Below are 15,873 nucleotides of genomic sequence, written 5' to 3'. Positions count from 1 at the left end.
TCCTTAAAGCAAAACAACAGAGAACCAACTTTGACTTTTTCCACATTACCCAGTAATTCTAAGACTAAGGGTTTTGTCATGTTACAGCAAATGCCGTTCATTAGGGGGAAATTGGAAGTCAGAACAGTGTGTGCTATTCAAATTCTCAATGAATAATTAACTCAAATGGGTTCAGAGTGCTACAAAATGAAATTAATTTGTTTTTAGTTTAACCCCAAATCCCCAATCCCTTGCCAAATGATCCGCTATGTATCCTACATAAAGGACAGGGTCTTTCTGGCAGAAAACCATTAACAGCTTTTATTTGCAGTAAGAGAAGCATGCCTTCTTATCAAACAGGTGCATGGCCCCCTTGCGGGGGGTCACCCATCACCTGCATCCCCGTGTGTCACGGTGTTGCCGCACACCATTAACGCATCAAAATGGAAAAGGAAATGTAAGCAGTGTTTGCTGTCCAAAGTTCACGTCAACAACTCCTTATTATGAAGGCACTTCTGAGCCTTTCCTCCTGCATCTGGGAGCTGCCAGCAACCCAGTTCCAGGAGAGAAAATAGCTCGACACCTCCTGCAGCCCATGGAGTCCTCTTGTTGGGACAAGGTCCCCCCAGGAGAGAGGAGCCCCCAGCAGGGTCAACACTGGAGGTCCTGGGGGTGGGTGGTGCTGGGGAGGCCATGCGGGGAGGGCTGTTCCCTGTTCCCTTCCCCTCAGGAGACAGCTGGCCCAAGGTGACACAGGACCGGATGGGATTTCAGGGTCAGGGACCACGGAGCCCGGGGCTGTGGACCACACCAGCCCAAAGCCACTGCATGCCCCAGACCGGGGCTGTGGACCACACCAGCCCACGGCCACTGTATGCCCCAGACCAACACGAGAAGAGTGCAGACCAACAACATCTTCGTCTACGGTAGGTGTCACGGTTATCGTTCCTAAGAGAGTCCACGGCCACTTCTACCAGGTGCCCTCCACTCTTCCCCTGCCCCAGCTGGTCCCCCTGTGACAGCCGTGTCTTTGAGAACGGGGTGTGGAGCCAGGGGGAAAACACAAAATAAACCACCTGCTACTAGAAACAGCCTCGCTGTCCTCAGGGAGCCGGTCCTGGGGCCAGCCTCGCTGTCCTCAAGGAGTCGATCCCGGGGCCAGCCTCGCTGGACTCAGGGAGTCGGTTCCAGGACCCCATGGACACCAAATCCAGGCACATTCAAGCCCCACAGGTGGACCTGCCGAACCTGCGTGTACAAAGAGTCGGCCCTCCGACACGCGTTTCACATGGCAGGAACACTGTATTTTCTGCGTGTACAAAGAATCAGCCCTCCGACATGCGTTTCATGTGGCAGAACACTGTATTTTCTCCCTGAGTTTGGTTGAAAAAATCCACCTATAAGTTGACCCGCAAAGCTCAAGCTTGTGTTGGACAATAGTCAACTGTACGCAATTGACACTGATTCCTACCAACAATATCCAAATCTTACCATGACCAGCACGATAAAGAGAATGAGCAAAATTTAAAAACTAAAGCAGAGTTTTTTCCTGCTAGTTGGGGCACTGCGTATCCCCTGTGGGAAAGACAACACTGGCCGCTGACCAAACTCCATCGGCCTCTTCCTCCGTCCTGAGGGCATCTTCCTCCATCCTGACAGCAGCCTGGGCTTACCTCAGTCCCAGGGCGGGGGAGGAGGACGCACTGTGCACCCTCCCAGCTCTCCTCCGCCCCTTCCCTCAGGCTGGCCCAAGAGCAGCCTGAACAGTCAGGTGCTGGGAACACCGAGCTGCCCCTCCTCGGCCCACAACCTCAGGCCACCTGTCTCATTTGTGACGGAGAAACAGAGCTGCAGCTGCAGGCGGGAGGCGGGACACGCTGGGATCTACCCATGGCCAGGCCGAGCTACTCTGATCACTCAAGCTTCACTTTCATCATTTGCTCTACCAAATAAACTAGAATAAAATATGCCACTTCCTCCTTTGCACACACTCCCAAGCCTCCCATCCCACTTCCCGGCGCTGACCCCATAAGAACACTTTCTGTGCCTTTCCAGGTATTTTCTATCCTCCTCAAGCACAGAACCACATTCAGAGTGAATTTTTTTTTTTTTTTTTTTTTTTTTTTTTTTACAGAAATGGCACCAGGGCAGATGATTTTTTTTGTACCATTTCTTTGGTTTCTTGGGCATTTTCCGCACCAGGACAGATGGGTTCTGCTCTCCTTCCTCCCCACCGAAGGCTGCCTCACAGCAGCCACACACAGAGCCGTAAGCCCTCGCAAGACTGTGGGTGTCTCGGGGTGCCCCACGTCCCCAAAGACCAAGGGGTCACAGATCCACACTGTCCAACAACACTTCAGACATGGCCTCGAGCCTGGGAACCCTGCTGGCCAGCCCAGGCCAGCAACAGAATAGAGGTGTGAGAGGTAACATTTGCACTTCTTAAAAAAAAAAAAAAAAGGCAGATATTCAGTGCCACATTTAAAATGATCATGGCGGCCAGGCACAGTGGCTCATGTGTGTAATGTAAGCACTTTGGGAGGCCAAGGTTGGCAGATCCCTTGAGGTCAGGAGTTCAAGACCAGCCTGGCCAACACGGTGAGACCCCTGTCTCTACTAAAAATACAAAAATTAGCTGGGCATGGTGGCAGGCACATGTAATCCCAGCTACTTGGGAGGCTGAGACACAAGATTCTCTTGAACCCTGGAAGCAGAGGTTACAGTGAGCTGAGATTATGCCGCTGCAATCCAGCCTGGGTGACAGAGCAAGACTCTGTCTCAAAAATAAAAATAATAAATAATAACAAAAGAAAAAATATATATGCATTCCTAGTCCCTTGGAGCTGCAGCAACAAAGCTGGTGATATATTTTGGGTGTTTCTAATCAATGTTTTCCATGAGCTACACTGCAAGTCTCAACCTTGACCCTGCTACAGTAATCATCTATTACAAATTAAAACAAGAGCCATAACTCTGTCTCCTACTAAAATATTCTAACTGAGACATGTTAACAGAATACATTTCTTTGGGTGAGAAAGTATCCACCAGGGTGGGGAACAGACGGCCCACCGATTGTGCTGTGGCCCTAACCACCAAGGACTCATGAATCATCCACAGCAAGGCTGGTGACTCAAAAAGAACACTAAATTGCTCTTTGACATCAATTCTTAAACCTTGAGAAACCAAAGTTCTCTTTGTAACAGACTTTAAAAAGGATGAAGTCAGAAGTAGCTCAGCAGAGATGCACCAACTCTTACCTGGGAGAGACACTCCTTGCTAATCACGTCTGGATTAACGGATGTGCTAAAAGCATCTCTTCCAACAGAGACACAAACTGAAAACAGGAATGCCATGAACACCTTCCCCAGATAACCCAGTCCTCACCCATCCACCCCTCAGGAGGTCCCCAGACAAGTCCAATAAGGAAATGACCCCACAGCAGATTCAGGTGCAGGCAGTGAGGGTAGTGGCGTCAGGGAATTCCGCCGTAAACCTTGGCAGCACGCAGGGAGGTGTACCCAGCTGGACAGGTGAAGTCAGAAGTGCAGGATGATCTGGCCATTCCAAATAAGCAGGGCATAACAATTTTGTTAAAATGAAACCCAGCCTTTGAAAAGGCCCGGACTTCCCACAATGTGTGGTATTTATAGTGTGGAGGGCACTGTAGAGAAGTTATCAGAGGGTTCACGACGGCAAGATCCACGGAGGCTCTGCCATGTGCCAGGCATGAGACAACAATTCACACAAAACACCTCATTTCACCCTACACAGAGTCCACAGACTGCTCCACAGTCTCCCAGGTAAGAGTTGGTGCATCTCTGCTGAGCTACTTCTGACTTCATCCTTTCTCAACTGCTTCATGTTTCACCCTACACAGAGTCCACAGACTGCTCCACATTTCACCCTACACAGAGTCCACAGACTGCTCCACATTTCACCCTACACAGAGTACAGAGACTGCTTCACAGAATACTACCAAAGGGGACCATCAAATGATCCCCAAGAAGTAATGAGCGCCTTAAAAGTAAGAAAGCCAACCTCCTCCCCCTCTATTAACTTCCTCTCCTCATTTCCGCAGAACCAAAGAAATATGAAGGGCCAGTGACGCCCCACTGAAGAACGCTCTCCTGGTGGTTACACTCTGTACATAGGGAGAACAACACTGCTCCGTGCTGCATGAGGCTACTATTCTATACTACACTAGTACGATCTGTTTGTTCTATTCTATACTATTCCATTCTCTATGATAGAATACTACAGCTTCACTCCATACTATAAAACGCTGTACTATCTGTTCTATTCTATTCTATTTTCTTCTATACAGAAAGGAGTTAGCCAGCTTGCTTTAGGCAGACAGTAAGGGAAGGGTCCCAGAGAGCCTCCAGCCCATGTTTTGTGCAGATAGGGGGACTTGCACGGGGGGGCCCTCCTAAACATGCTCACAGCAGACTAAAGGTCCCCATGCACACGAGGGAATGGGGTGGAACCACCAGATATTTGCTCCTTAGACAGCGAGACCAGCCCCATCAGCTTCTATATAAAAGCCCTTGTAGTCAACTGGGAAGGGGGCGACCAGCAATCTGCTCTCAGGACCCCTCTTTTCGCTGAGAGCTTAACTTTTAGCTTAACGAGTTCCACTGCACTCACTCTTCGATGTCCCCGTGCCTGTTTCTTCCTGGTCATTAGACAAGAACCTGGACCCAGCTGAGCTAAAGAGCAAAACTCCTGCATCAGTGCTACAGAACACTATCCTCTCTGTTCTGTGCCATGCGACTCTACTATTCCACACCACACTACGTAATATTAATACTATGCTGTGTGTTCTAATCTAGATTGTATTATGCTATGCAATACTACGTCATTAGTTCAACTGTATACTCTACAATACTATCCCACTTGTTCTATTCTAGACCATGTAATACGATTTTTCCTATTGTATACTATACTACATAATGTTACACTGTTTCTTCTGTTCTATGCTACCCTATATAACATTATGCTATTTGTTCTATTCTGCGCTACTCTATATAATTATATTCTGTTTGTTCCATTCTATACAACACCTTGCATCATTTTACCATGTTCTACGATACAAGAGTAGAGTCAGTTATACTTTCATAATCTTTTCCAAGCTCTTACCCAGTAAGAAATGTGATGTTTTACTATGCCTCACATAAATGCACATTTCATGATAATCAATGCCACTTCCTATGGTTGTAGAATTCTGTCTCTATGATTCTACTGATACGGCTTCTTTGGGCTTTTCTTTAAGTCCTTTGCAGTGTCTGGTTTCCTAGTGAAAAGATGACTAAGGTCCCGATAAGATCCTACAAAACCAGCATTCACACAGGCTCACCTGTGTGCACTCTGCTGGACTCCGTGTTGAAGGAGTGACAGGAAGACAGACGGCTGTCGGTGGATGGAAGGCAACAAGCACAGAGTAGATTCCAGAACTGAGACATGTACCAAGGCTCTGGCACAGCTGAGGGTCGATCCCAATTCTAGCCTCTCACAGAAAGGCAGAGGGGACTTAGCACAAAGAGCACGGAACTTTGCTTTAATAAAGCAAATGCTTACCATCCACTGTGAGGAGCTCAAGGAGAAATGGCAGTAGGCTCTACTAATGATACTGCTTTAAAAAATGGAAGGGAGAGGGTACATTTTCACATGGGCCATGTGGAAAGTTGGCTGGACCTGCCGCTGGACCTGACACTGGACCTGCTGCTGGACCTGCCCCTGGACCTGTCGCTGGACCTGCCGCTGAACCTGTTCCTGGACCTGATGCTGGACCTGCCGCTGGACCTGATGCTGGACCTGACGCTGGACCTGCCCCTGGACCTGCCACTCGGTCTGCTACTGGACTGCTAACAAATGCTGCAGATTTTTATGTAGAAAAAAGTACAATGCGTCTGAGAGCAGCTGTCCCAGCTCTGGATGAAGCCGGCAGAAAAAGGAAGCAGCAGAGACGCTGGTATCATTCAGTGGGCAGAGTCAATGACCCTCCTCTAAGTCCAGCAAAGCTCAACCTGCATGTCTGCAACTAGAAATACCAATCATAAGCCAGACCTCCTGGCAAATACCATTGACCTGCTGTAATTCTGTGTGGTGTATTATGTCCCATGTACAGGAAATCTTTCACAAAGCCTTTAACCAGGAAGTACTAACATGACTTTTAATGCAATATAACAGCTTTGCACCCATTTAACATATATTTAACCCCAGTGGTATATTTAAATATATATTTTATAGAACATCAGGCATGTTTACCTAATGGCTCGAACTTTCACAATGTCTCTCTCCCTGAGAGGACAGCGGAGGATCCCATGCACTGTCTCCAGGAACATGCCCCTCCCAGAGAGGATTCACAAATCAAATGTGCACATGCATGCATGCACAGACACATATCACACACACACACACACACATGGACACGCACACCTATATGCAATACATACATTCACACATGCACACACGTTCACATAATCACATAATACCACCACATAACAGACGCGTACACATACACACAACACTCAAACACACGCACACAAACATACAACACTCAAACACACACGCACAAGCATACACACAACACTCAAACACACATGCATATACATACACATTCTGACACACATACATACGTAAGTGTGTAGACATAACATGCACAAATATACATGTATAACTATATACACATGAGCATCCATGCATGCCTACTTGCACATATGTGCAGTCGTGCCTAAACACGTAACACATGCACACACATACATGCAACACAAATACACATGCACACATATACACATGCATGCACATGTACATTACACACAAAGGCACACATACATGCACAACACATATACATGCAATACACACTTTCATACACATAAATGCAAACACACATACATATATACATCCCTCAAAGACCCCATTATTCAATTCTAAACAAAGTGGTTTATCCCCCAAATGTACCTTCCCGTAATTAATAAGCTCTACTGCACATTTCTTGTTTCAAATAATGAGGTCTCACACACAGCACACACACATTTATACTCCAATACGTGTGAACATATAAATAGAAATAGGCACACGGGCACGAAGACCCTCTTCTGTAAAGGTATTCTCAAACTTGAACTGAACGAATTCTGCTAATTATAGTCAGAGTCAGCAAAGATATATATTTGACCTCGGAATGAATATACTCGTTCTTTTCGTTACCCCTGGCAACAGCAAGAATGTAAAACACTTGTGCGATATCATGTCACTTATTCAATCCCACTTCCTGGGATCTGACCCACTTGGAATAGCGTTTCTGTCTGAGTGATTTCCTTCTGACTAAAATCATGAGACGATTCCTTCTCTTCCTGCTTTCTCTTTCCCAGGCCTTTTCACTGCCCTTTCATCATCTCAGAAATAAATCATACTTGTCAAAATGGAACGCAAAGAAACAGCCTTAGGAGAGAATCCCACAATGGAATGGACCCAAGAGAGGAAAAAATATTCTTTTTGAAAATGTACAAAAGGAAAAGTCAAGAGGCCTGGGTTCCCTCTCATGACAGAAACAGACGTCAGCATAGCAGGTCGCTCAGCACAGTTCAGCTCTGTGTATGAAACAGAGATTCTAGTCCTTGTCCCTGTTTCAAGCTCTGTGTATGAAATAGATTCTAGCCCTTGTCCCTGTTTCATGATGTTGCAGTGAAGGTAACAAAACAGACAAAGGGCACAGGCTGCAGAAAAGGATTTTAAAAGGATGACTTTTAAAATGTGAGCCTGCTTTTCAAGGGCACAATGAGGACATTTTCAAGTATATTACAGCTGATTTATAAGAGATAGGTATAAAGACTCTACAAGGTCGTTAGACTTTAGACTTACAAAGAAAACAAATCACATTCTCCTAGCATCACCAGTCAGGTGTTCCACAAATACTAAGAATAGCCACTGCAACGGGGTCCACTATGAGGGGTCAAAACATAACCCATGAAGCATGGCCGAGAGCTCCTATAACCTGATTTCTAGGAATCTAATTTTAAACATCCTCACAGCTAGCACATCACAAAAATACAGAGCTCCAAATGCTGTAACACAAGTGCTAACAACACCTAGCCAAAAATATACGAGGCATTTCAGGCAAAAATCCCAGAATCAGAAGAACACAAGTTTTCTAAGTTCTTCAAAAGCCGGTGCTGGTTGAGGCTCCTCTGCAGACTTCAACAAAAGACACGCTAGAATTAGCCATTGACGGTAACCCTGAGTCAACACGCACAGTGTTCGGAAAAGCACAAGGCCTGCTCCGGCTTGAGACCCCTGGGAACTTTCTCTGGACCGCACCGAGTGGACGACTTTGAGAACTCAAAATAACCAACAACCAGTCCATGAACAGAGAAAGAAGACTGCAGCCTCCCTGGGGACCTGGCTCCATGCCTGCCCCCTTTCTTCCGGATACCTTTGCCCTTCCTGGCTCCCTCCTCCACCTGGAGATGCTCTGGGTTCAGGCCCCTCTCCAGTTGTGTCTCGGTCCACAGCTGGCTACCTGTGTGAAGCACCAGGCCTTGAAGGACCATCTCCACCTGCTTCCTGCACTTCCCACCCACTTCCACCATGACACCCAGGCTCTGGCTGCTCTCAGGGATCAGGGCCGCCAGGCTCCCCCACAGGCTCCAACTGGAGTCCTGCCCCCTGGTTTTCAGCAACACTTGGGACTTTCTCCTGGAAACTCTCGGCTCTGGGCTTTAGTGAACTGCGCCATCCAGCTCTTCTCTGGATTCTAAGCAGGGCCTTCTCTGGGTCTTCCAACCCTTCCTCCATTTCCAAATGTGGGCTTTCCTTTGGCCTCCTCTCTCCAGACATGCACGCCTCACACTCTGGCTACTTGACCTGCACTTCTACCTAAGAGGCTCCCAAATGCTCCCTGCTCCAGATTTTCCCCAAGCCTCCTCCTGTATTTCCAAACTTGCAGCTTGCAGTGGTGTCTCTAAGTATCTCTGAGTCAGGTCCACACTTGCTTCTCCTGATTTCCGGCAAAGCGCAACGGCGACCTCGGGGTGCAGACTCGCAGCTTCATCCGCCTTCCTGTACTCCCTCTTCCCCTCCTGACCGAGGCACCGAATTGCTCAGCTCACTGGCTGCCTTCTCTCCTCCTCCGGCCACGGCGAGTGCCCTGCATGAGCCTGCCCTGTCACCCCCCGGCTCCACGGCATGCCGCACATCAGAGACACGATTCTCTCCGAAACCCTCAGTGGTTCCCTAGTATCCCACAGGTAAGGACTTCCACATTCTGGCCCCAATCTAACTTTCTGGCCTCAGATATGCACATGCATATTTTATCTGTGCAAAGAGAGTACAGGCCTCACACCCGCTCTCATTCCTGGGCTCCTAGTTCCTCTTAAAGGTGCTGTATGAGGTACCTATGCACTTTCCAAACACTAACTGAATATGCGCTTGGAGAACACTTACTTGATAATTTTGTGGCATTGCCGGATAACGTGGACAAAGTGAGAACTACGCAGGTGTGTGGACGCTGCCTTGCCCAGACCTCACTTACCCAGACACTCCCAGATGCTCAAGGTGACCAGCCCTATTGGCGCACAGGCAGGCGCAGGCTGCACCCCCACAGCTGGGCCCCGCGAGCTGAACTATAATTACGAAGCAGTTGTTTGCTCCTAAATCTGTTTATGCTGGTGCATTTGTTACACATTACTGAAACCAACAAAGTATGACTCCAAAGAGAGAATAATTGTATGAAAACTAAGTTGGATGCCTTTCAAAGACTTAATATAGGGGAATTTTTTTTTTCATTTTAATCTTTTTAAAATTGCTATCAAATTAGGTATGGGCAAAAAATATATACAATGTTTGAGGAAATAATTTTTAACGGTTTCATATCTAACATACCTTGCTTCTCTTGTGTTGCCTATTCTCTTCTAGAAGAATAAAAACTGTGGCAGGCCTGCGATGGCTGTGGTTGAGGAAAGAGGCCACAGCCACAGCCAGCAGAACCATGCTCAGCAGCAGCCTAGCCCCGCGTGGAAGAGGCGTGAACACTCTCGGGAGAGGTGGATGTGAACTAACGGTTCCCAGCTCTGACCTCTTTATCTGAATGCGGTGATTGGTTTTATCTGAATGTCAGACAAAAGGGTGTCTACGTCCAGGAAAGACTCTAAACACTCTGGACGCTGCTGCGGCAGATGGTGACCGTGACCCAGTGATACCACTCTCCAGTGGGCAGCCAACCCAGTCTCCTAACCGTAAAGGACATTCATAGCAACACTACGAAAAAGAAACACTACTGTTCTGACCCAGAAAAGTGAAATGTAAAACATAAAATACACAGGTTCTAACTAAGAGGCAGACAGACCGGGCACGGTGGCTCACGCCTGTAATCCCAACCCCTTGGAAGGCCAAGGCGGGTGGATCACTTGAGGTCACGAGTTTGAGACCAGCCTGGTCAACATGGTGAAACCCCATCTCTACTAAAAATGCAAAAATTACCCGGATGTGGTGGCGGGCACCTGTAATCCCAGCTACTTAGGAGGCTGAAGCAGGAGAATTGCTTAAACCTGGGAGGTGGAGGTTGCAGTGAGCCGAGATCACGCCACCGCACTCTAGCCTGGGCAACTCCTTCTCAAATAAAATAAAATAAAATAAAATAAAATAAAATAAAATAAAATAAAAGGCAGAGAAACAAAGGAGATTTCCTCTGATCTTAAAAACAGAAGTATTTGTTTCACAGCGTGGATAATTGAAGATCTGCATAGAAATCACCTAGGGTCCCGCCCTCCCTCACAACAGACTGGGATAGAGGGAAGGAGGGCAGGAGGTGGGCCCCTTGTCCACGAGAGCCTCCTCCCACCCCATCCCCTTCCTCAGGAGGGCGGCCTGCCCAGTGCAGGCTCCCTTCTCCCCAGGTAAGACCCTGGCGTCTCTACAGGAACACCCACCTCCCTTCCCTGCAATCCACTCCAGCTGCTCACGGCCAGTCAAGGGGGGCGCTCTTCAGAGAGGAGCAAACGGTTTGGAGGACAGCCTGAACTCCAACGTCCCAGGTGTGGCTTGCCAGGAAGCACAGAGGAAGGATGCAGGTCCCCAGAAGGAGGAGGCGCAGGAGGACGATGAGAGAGAAGAGAGAGAGACAAGAGAGGCAGACTGCCCAGCCGGGGGCTGAGCACAGGATCTGGCTGAGGCCCCCTGGGGAGGGGCAGAGGCAAACAGGCTGCTGCTTCTAGGCTGCTCGGGAAGATACAAGCTTGAAGGGGCTGCAAGGCAGGACTCACTGAGGAGCAGTCATGTGGATGCCACGCCTCTCACATGGCACACACTGACAACATGCAACTCACATGCAACACAACACAACACGCATGTACAATGGGCTTATACAACACTGACAACACACACTGCACACAAACACACACAACCTATACAACACATACCCAATACATGTGACTCACAACACAATGTGCATTTATAACACACTCATACGACACATAACCAATACATGCAACTCACAACACAACATGTGCGTACAACACACTCATACACACATACAGCACACGTAACTTACATACAACACAACACGCACGTACAATGCACTCATACAGCACACACAACACACAACTCACATACAACACGCACATGCAACACACTCATACAACACACAACACTCATACAACACACAACACAACACACGTAACTCACAACACAACATGCACACACAACACTCATACAACATACATACAATACATGCAACTCACAACATACACACACAACACACTCATACAGCTCACGTACAACACATGCAACTCACGTTCAACACAACATGCACGTACAACACACACAACACACGCAACTCAACACAACATTCACGTACAACACACTCATGCAACACAACACTCATACAACGTACACACAATACATGCAACTCATAACACAACATACACATACAATACACTCATACAACACATACAACACATGCAACTCACGCATAACACAGCATGCACGTACAACACACTCATACAACATATAACACATACAACATGCACACAACACACGCAACTCAACACAAATACATGTACAATTCACTCACAACACACAACACTCATACAACACACAACACATGCAACCCATAAACACATGTACAACACACTCATACAACACACAACACTCATACATCACACACAATACATGCAACTCATATACGACATACACATACACACATACAACACACAACACTCATACAACATACAAAGCATGCAACTCACAAATACACGCACAACACACTCATACAACACACAACACTCAAACGTACAATAAGTGCAACTCAACACAATATGCACATACAACACACATACAACCCATGCAACTCACATACAACACAACACACTCATACAACACATTCATACAACACACACTATACAGATTCTAAGTATGAAATAGAAAACAGCACACTCACAGTTTCTAAATTTGATGAAAACTTTTTTCAAGAAAGTCGTCCAACATCCAAACTGGTACCATGTCCTCATTTTCAGTTGCTGTTCAGATTCAAGCATTTTTATCATCTACTCTATGAATTATAATAATACAGCATAAACCCATTTTTCATTTTACACCCACTTTGCTGTGGGGTGCTCCAAAACAGGGGCCAGGAGCCTCAGAGTCGTCCCTCGGAACAAAACACAACCGACACTCAGAGGCCAGGAAGGGAACTCGGGGGGTGACACACACTCTCTCATCTGCAGAGCTCTGCTTCAAATACTTTACACGTAACCAGGCTGGAACGGGTTGGTGAGGGTACAGACATGGCAAACTGAGAAGAAACTGGCAGGTGGAGAAAGATCAGTCAAAATCCAAGGAAAAATGCTGAACATTTTCCACAAATAGTTCACACAACAGATGATACTCAGGCTACTGAAAGTTTATTGAGAGGGGTCTTGCTCCAAAGAAAAAGTTCTCTCCCAAAGTTATCAAAGATTCACAGCAGGCACCTGCCCCCAACACACCATCTTCCGAGGGCCTAGGAGTCAAAAAGAAGGTAAGACAGTAGTAAGGGTACAGGGAGAGGAGAGCGGGAGGGGACCGAGAACTCGGAACCAAGAGATGGGCGGACACTGAATGCCTGACTCCAAGGTTATCACCCCAGAAAACAAGTCTGTTTAAGTCCGTAGTAACAGTGTTAGTACTTTCACTGAACCTGCACTCAACACTGGAGAACCTCCCTGTGTTATAAAGACGATCTGAAAAATAACATTAATTCACAATGTAGAGTGATGATTCAGCCACAGAAAATAAAACTGACATAATCCACTACAAGTCACACTATGTCTGTCTTTAAGACTGGTTTATGATGCAGAAAAGAGGCAGTTTGAGATCTAAAATACTTAAACTGGCAAACACCTTGTTTCCCTGAATTCTCACAACCGTGGCACCAGCTAGAGTAAGACAGAGTGGTTTTCAGAGCTTCCAGAACAGCAGAACAGATCAATCATAAATATGCAAAAGTGATCTGAAAACAGAATTAATTAATATTCCACGTTTTGGCTTAAACTAGTCATGTGATTTCCAATAAGTGGGAAACATTCACACCGATTTTTATAAGAAAGTTCAATGTGAACACATAGTACAGAACATTGCCTTTGTTTTGGAATTTATTTATTTAATATGATAATTTCATTTGTATTTAGTTATTCTTGATGTTGAATGCTCATCTTTATTAATGATGAGCTACCCATTTTCTGACTGAGGAAACAGAAAGTTGTCACTGCCTAACAGCAATACTCAAAACAGCCTGTATGAAAGGAAAAGGTATATCTGTGTGCACACAGATGCATACACATGCATACACGTACCTATACATGTACACACGCGTGTACATATGTGCATACACATACACACATACACATGTGTGCATGAGCACACATGCATGCACACATATACACATACATGCATACACACGCATATGCACATACACGTACACTCATATACACACGTACACATGCACACACATACATGCATATACACGTGCACATGGACACGTGGACACGCACATACACACGCATACACACATGCACACACATGCATGCGTACATGCATACGTAAGTATCATCTCAGGTACGTGGATTCAAAATTCTGATGCAAACAAGAATAATTACAAAACAAGGTAGGGTGTCAACAAGTGAGAATTGAGATGAAAGTTCTGATATGTTCCAGAGACGATACGGGAGGTCGTCACATCACATAAATATCTTACCCATTTTAAACGTGACAATTCCTGCCAACATCGGCCTGGATTAAGATGATTTCATTGACATAAGGAACAGAAAATATAGTATTTATTCTAATGAGATTCTGTAATCATTACATTATTTTCACAATTATAAGTAATCACTAAATAACTTCCTCCCAAGGGTCTAAAAATAAAAATAAGATAACAAAAGAAAGTCACAGTCCTGAGAGCTTTATCATGCAAATCACAACTGTGAAAATCAAGCATGTTTTTGAGACTATGCCCTCCTCAAATATCCTTCCTGGAATTTTGTACCAGTAATGGCTGGTAATTAATTGTTATACCAGCTGGAAAGTATATCATTGGGGGTACGTGAAGTAAACATGTAAAGAGAAATGAACACACACACTTGAACCCAGGCCTCATTTCACAACTGTTTCCTACTTTCGATTTGCTTAGTTTACCTCATGAGGTACCTCGAGGAGAGAAAGCAGAGCTGGGATCTGCCCCGAGGCTGCTTCGGGAAGAGCTGGGTGGGCACCAAGACCCTCAGACCGAGGGCTGAGCTGCGTGGCTATGACCCCATCACTGCAGCTCCCCAAGCGTGTGTCCCTGTGTGTCACGCAAACCCCTGCCACACAGGTGACACACGCCACACGCCTGACACAGGCTCAGCACACAGGGAGCGATCAGTAAGTGGTGACTAGAGAGAAGTGACGGCCTTCAGCGTGGATGGAGAAAACAGGCCACAGACTCACAGAGGAAACGCCACAGATCCACAGACGGAGAAAACACCACAGACGCACGGACGGAGGAAACACCACAGACGCATGGAGGGAAGAAAAGTGCCACAGACGCACGGAGGGAGGAAAAGTGCCACAGACGCAGGGACGAAAGAAACGCCACTGACGCACGGATGGAAGAAACGCCACAGACGCATGGACGGAGAAAACGTGCCACAGAGGCACTCACGGAGAAAACAGTCCACAGATGCACGAACAGAGGAAACGCCACAGACGCACGGACGGAGGAAACAGGGCAGAGACGCCTATACACCAGTGTGGAACGTCGGACAGGAACGTCCCGGCCATGCACTGTCCACTCCCCCTAGAGACTTCCCACCCCAGAGCACTCAGGATGGCTGTGGAGCGCCTGCCACGCACCCCAGAGGCGAAGCTGGGGAGCCAGAGATGAGCAGGTTCACGTCCATCAAATGCAGCTGCAATCCCTGTAATAACTGGAGGTCACTATTAAACAGAAGGGCACTTCACTTGGAATAAAAGCACTCTGCATAAAAGAACTAAAGATTGGCTGGAGACAGCTTAGAAACCGTCACCATTATTCTTGTTAGTGACAGCGAAGCTTCAAGAGTGGTCACTTTTCCTGTAGAAATCCCACAGAGGTGATTCCTGGAACTCATTTAGAATATTTCTTTCCCAGAAACCACACAACCAAGAACTTAATAGTGCCGTCTCTTGACCAGAAAGATTCAGATTTCTGATGAAACTAAACCCTGTCCAGCCTCCTGATTCTAGAAGATGCTGTACAGAAAAGCTAACTCAAAGGGGTCTCATTTCTTTTGTCATCCACGACACATAAAAAATTTTTTTAAATATACAAAAAATGTAGGAATTGTACAGTGAATACCCATGTGTCTACCCCCTGGATCACAGACTAGATTTAAATGTAAA

The 15,873-nt window shown here is 46.5% G+C and overlaps 1 protein-coding gene and 1 pseudogene across 1 annotated transcript in view; one reads left to right on the top strand and one right to left on the bottom strand.

Moving 5' to 3' along the window:
• Positions 1-15,873, bottom strand: part of LOC135967581 (uncharacterized) — a 45,792-nt gene that overhangs the window by 15,130 nt on the left and 14,789 nt on the right. The gene's annotated exons all lie outside the window — the stretch shown is intronic.
• Positions 575-10,612, top strand: LOC135967301 (uncharacterized; annotated as a pseudogene).

Source organism: Macaca fascicularis, chromosome 15 (assembly GCF_037993035.2).
Source record: "Macaca fascicularis isolate 582-1 chromosome 15, T2T-MFA8v1.1".
Classification (NCBI taxonomy): Eukaryota; Metazoa; Chordata; class Mammalia; order Primates; family Cercopithecidae; genus Macaca; species Macaca fascicularis.
The sequence above is the reverse complement of the archived record's forward strand: the minus strand, read 5'-3'. Positions and strand labels throughout refer to the sequence as shown.